A 5848-nucleotide genomic window follows, 5' to 3' on the forward strand; every position below is an offset into this window, starting at 1 on the left:
CGTATGTTTGAGACTGACAGTGATGACCCCGATATTGGATGCTATTCGTGAGGCGCAGGCCGAGGCTGTGAGATCCGAGATGCAGAAGAAAGAGAGAGTCGTTGGGTTAATTTCAGAGCTCGTTAAGGATGGACGAGGACTTTTGACGTTTCAGGGTCAGATTTGGGTACCATTTGTGGGCGGTACGCGTACTATTTTGATGGAGGAGGCTCATAGATTGAAATTCTCGATCCATCCCGGTGCTACGAAGATGTATTTGGACTTGAGGAAGGAATATTGGTGGCCTTGTATGAAGAGAGACGTCGCATGGTTCGTTGAGAGGTGTTTGACTTGCCGTAGGGTTAAAGCCGAGCACCAGAGACCGCATGGTAAGTTGCAGCCCTTGGAGATTCCTGAGTGGAAGTGGGAGCAGATTACTATGGATTTCATCATCAAATTGCCAAGAACTGCTAGGGGAGTCGATGCAATTTGGGTGATTGTGGATAGATTGTCGAAGAGTGCACACTTCCTTGCCATTAGCGAGAGTTCATCAGCGGAGAAGTTGGCGGAGTTATACGTGAGAGAGGTAGTATCTCGGCATGGAGTGCCGATCTCGATTGTTTCAGACCGTGATGTACGTTTCACTTCCAGGTTCTGGAAGAAATTTCATGAGGAGCTGGGTACTAAACTGCATTTTAGTACCGCATACCATCCCCAGACCGACGGGCAGAGCGAGCGGACGATTCAGACATTGGAGGACATGCTTCGAGCGTGTGTGTTAGACTTCGGGGGTAGCTGGGATGCGTATTTACCCTTGGCAGAGTTTTCCTACAACAACAGCCATCATTCGAGCATTGGTATGCCACCTTTTGAGTTGTTGTATGGTAGGAGGTGTCGGACCCCCATTTGCTGGGGAGAGGTGGGTCAGAGAGTGATGGGCAGTACAGAGATCGTACTCCAGACGACAGAGTAGATTCAGCAGGTTAGGCAGAGATTATTGACCGCCCAAAGCCGACAGAAGAGTTATGCGGACAGACGCCGGTCCGAGCTGGAATTCCAGGTAGGCGACTTCGTTCTCCTGAAGGTTTCTCCTTGGAAGGGAGTGATCCGGTTCAGAAAGAGGGGCAAGTTGGGGCCCCGGTTCATAGGTCCATTTCGGGTAATTGCAAGGGTAGGTCGGGTAGCTTATCGGTTGGAGTTGCCAGCAGAATTGGGACAGATTCACAATACCTTTCACGTATCACAGTTGAGGAAGTGTATAGCCGATGAATCGGCGATGGTTCCGTTAGAGGATATTCAGGTGGATGCGAGTCTGAATTACGCCGAGAGACCAGTAGCTATTAGGGATCGGAAGATCAAGGTTCTGCGGAACAAGGAAGTACCTCTGGTGTTGTTACAGTGGCAACACCGGAAGGGATCGGAGATGACTTGGGAGCCGGAGCGTGAAATGCGGGAGCAACATCCGGAGTTATTCGCAGAGTGAGACTTCGAGGGCGAAGTCTAGTTCTAGTGGGGGAGAGTTGTAACAGCCCGGAATTTCAGGTATTGTTTTAAAACTATTTTTGGGGACATTTTAGGAAGGGACTCGGCGAGTTGGTGCCTGACTCGCCGAGTAGGACCACAGACTTGGTCGCACATTCGCGACTGGACTCGACGAGTCCATTAGGGACTCGGCGAGTCGACGCTGTTCAGCAGAAACCCTAGCCGTTTGGTTTTGGATCGTTTATAACGCCTCTTAGGCCGTCATTGTTCGTTTTTGCTTACTGAGAAGAACCCTAGAACGATTGTGTGCATCTGGAACAAGGATTGAAGACCATTGTTGGGTTTGGAAGAGTTGTGTGCAAGGAAGAGGAAGGTTTAGCTAAAGGAACAACAAGAGAATCACGTCCTGAGGATTGGGGACACAGAAAGTGCATCAATCAGGTAATATCTCGGATTTCGTTCTTCTGTGATTGATGTGTATATGAAGTTAGGGTTTATAGAACCCATTTGATGATTAGAGGGATTATTATGTTGTTACCCAAGTGTTTATACCCCAGTAATAGGATGTTTAGAGGTCCAGATAGTCCCATGAGTGTGTATTTCGGGATCATATGTGTTTCAGGAAGCAGTTGATCGACTGCATGGCATGGACTCGCCGAGTCGGATGAGCAGACTCGGCGAGTAGCTTGAAGATTCACTGGGACTCGCCGAGTTGTTCTTCAGACTCGGCGAGTGGAGTCGGGGTGGCCCCGCGATTCTTCCACGAGGACCTCGTCGAGTCAAGAGGGATACTCGACGAGTAGAAAGGAGAACAACAGGGAAAATTGGGGAGGACGTCTAGACTCGCCGAGTCGCCTTTGCACTCGACGAGTCCGGTCAAGTTGACCGTTGACCAGAGTTGACCTACATGTAATTCTTAGGGTCAGTTGTCTTGAATGATAAGAGTATTAATAAGGGTATATGGTATTATAGGGAGTCTGCAGATCGGCGGATCGAGCGCGAGTAGTTTCAAGAGTTGATAGCTTACATTACCACGAGGTGAGTCTTCTCACTATACTGTACCCGGAAGGGTTTGACTGTGTGACCGAAAGGTCGGATATGTTATGTGTTATATATATGCTATAATTGAAAGGAATAGTTGCTATGCATGCTATGTATGTTTCTATGGGCCGGAAGGCAATGTATTATGCGACAGGAAGGTCAGGTATGATATATGATATATGTGATATATGTGTTAGAGTAAATGTATTATGTGTTATATATGTTTATGGGCCGGAAGGCAATCATGTTATGGGCCGGAAGGAAATTATCTTATGGGCCGGAAGGCAATTATCTTATGGGCCGGAAGGCGATTATCATATGGGCCGGAAGGCATTGTACTGTGGACCGGAAGGTCCGGGCCTGGAAAGGCGTATATGTGTAAGTGGTATACTGGGGAACTTACTAAGCATTTATGCTTACAAGTTGTTATGTATGTGTTTCAGGTACTAGCGAGGACCGTGGGAAGGCACCGGCATGATGCATACACACTGCTGATATTTGAGATCTTGGGGATTTTACATATGTATTTGTTTTGAAACATGAAATAAATATTATTGGTTGAATGAACTCACTTTATTTAAAATGATAAATCGATTTGAAAATTTGCGTTGTTACATGTATACACTCTCTCAAAGTTTTCCAAGAGTTTGTGGTGATTTGTGATTCCATTTGAGCCATTCATACTATTGGTGCTTGGCCCTCAAACTCCTTAGGAATCAAACTCATCATCAAAAGGTATGTAATCTCATCTAATTCTTTTATGTTTAAAAGTACCCCATGCCATGTTAGATAGGTTATGAACCTTGGAAAAATTATTATTTTGCATGTATTTAGACAAACATAGATCCAAGGTTTATTAGGGTTGCATGCACACTTAGGAAGTGTTAGATTGCTCAAAACCCAACAGTGGTATCAGAGCCTAGGCTTGTTTTCTTGAATACTTGATGCAAATTGCTGAAAAATGTTGAAAAACTGCATTCTGCACAGCAGACTCGCCGAGTCCATTCACGGTACTCGCCGAGTCCATGTGTATATTCAGCCAACTCGCCGAGTCAGTTCATGCACTTGACGAGTTGGCAGGCTTGCGTGCAGATTTTCGAGTTTTGGTGCTGGAATTGGTCTAGAATCATTACCTTAAGCTGTTTTGATCTTATAAAACCTATTTTTTAAGCGGTAATGATGATGGTGGACCAATTTCAAAGTTATAATCAAAATTTCAAGTTTATATGTGTTCATATGATTCTTGAAATTGTTGATGTGGATGTTCATGTTCATGTTCATATGAGTTTTGTTAGATCATAGGAATTATTTGCAAATTGTTTGTTAGTTAATTCTTGATCTTAATGTGTTTTAATGAAATTCATAATTTGTCCTCAAGTTATGGAATTCCAAAAGTTTTTCTTTTAAATGTTTTTTTTAAGAAGTCATAAGTTACACTTTAGAAGAGTTTTTCTAATAAATGCTTTTATGGACTTCATAACTTGTCCTCAAGTTATGGATTTCCAAGAGACTCTTCATTAAAAGTATTAAACACTTAATTAAAACTCATAAGTTATGAATATCCAAAATTTTATGAATTGTTCAAAACTTGTCCTCAAGTTTTGGAATTTGGAAAAGTTTCACACATTTTAATAAACTTTAATTCCAACACTTAGAATTTTAAAAGTTAAAATTCAACACTTATACTATTTATAACATTAATGATTAACTATTATATATATGTATAAGAACAAATCGTTTTACCGTTAGTAGGCCTCATTCACGAAACCGGTCTATAAAGTGGGTATAAGGTTGTTGCCTATAAAATGGCGACTGAATGGGTGTATACTCTCACCCACCGCTTTCTTGATCGGTGGAGGGTCGTTAGCTGAACGGGTAGGACAATGACTTTAAATTATCATTAAAAGAATAATGATTATTATAAAGTAACTAAATATTTTTATTTAATTCCCAATCTTAGTTACTTTAGGAAAAATGTGAATTTGGTGCTAGCCCATGGAATTCACACTTTGTACCTTACCAAGTCGTTAGTGGAGCGTGTGTGGTTAACCGGCACACTAACTTGGACTAGTAAGGATCACAAAGGGTGACTTAATGTTTGTCATATATCAATGGAGCGTGTGTGGTTAACCGACACATTGATTAGGTGATAATATTAAGGATACCAAGTGAATTGGTATGGTTATTCACACCTTGTCATGTGATCCTCGGCATCCCAGTCACAAAATTTGAGAGGGCACACTTGAGATTGAAAATTATAAAATATTTTATAGCTTGGATTACGGCATCCCTTTTCCAAATTATAAAATATTGTGTTGGGTCCTAGCCTTAACATTTCATATTGGGTGTTATATTAAGGACTTTGAATCAACTAACTTGATTTTCTTCCATTATAGATGTCTGGTTCAGACAACTATGATCTTCCCAAATCTCTTGAAGATGGTGTCACTCAACATCATTCTTCACTTCCTCCACCTCCTCCAATTCTTCTCCCTCACCCACAAGTTCTTGAAAAGTTTAAAGTCACTCAATCCCTATTGGCAAGCATAGTCTATGTGTGCTCACATCTTGGAGATAAAGTCACATATTGACAAGACGGGAGAGTTGGGTGTCAAAGTATCATGAAAGTTGGATGTTCAATCACTTTCTTAGTAACATAGTGAGTCTCGTTGGGACTACTATGAGACAAACTATGACACGAGCCTTAATGATCTTATCTATTTGCTTGGTGTTGTGGAATCAGCAATGATTTGGAACACCAGTAAAGTAAATTTGATTAAAAGAACAACTTCCCAAGTCTTAAATGGACATTGATAATGGTAGCATTGGATATCTAGAAAAAGATTTCTCTTCCCAATCGAAAGGGATCAGCCATAGTCAACTTGGTTGACCAAATGGTAAAGAGAAAGGCTAAGTCTGAGATAGTCTCATGTGCCGTTACAAAAGGGTCCATATGTTTTGTTGCCAAAGGAAGGGGCATTGGTTGCAAAGCTGCCCTATTCACCTGAAAGGTCATAAGGTTGATCAAGTCAAGTGGTTTGACTCTACTTTGGGTAAAGTCCACTGTCTAACTCTATTAAGTTCCTATTTGGAGATTCTTATTACATCATTTGAATGGGTCACATTTTGATGTTTTTAAGAATCAAAAGAAAAGATAGGAAGCTTAAAGTAAGTATATGTTGATTCTGATTGCAAAGGTGGGTTTCGATCGCATGGTTCGGTAATCAGAATTTTGAGCTGTTGCATAAGAGTTATAATATATTGCTTATGAATAGATAACAACAAGGTTTTCATGTGGATTGTAAGGATAACCTTTTCCGCAAAGTTTTAAAATAAAAGAAAAAAA

Source organism: Lactuca saligna, chromosome 3 (genome assembly GCF_052625555.1).
Source record: "Lactuca saligna cultivar CGN05327 chromosome 3, ASM5262555v1, whole genome shotgun sequence".
Classification (NCBI taxonomy): Eukaryota; Viridiplantae; Streptophyta; class Magnoliopsida; order Asterales; family Asteraceae; genus Lactuca; species Lactuca saligna.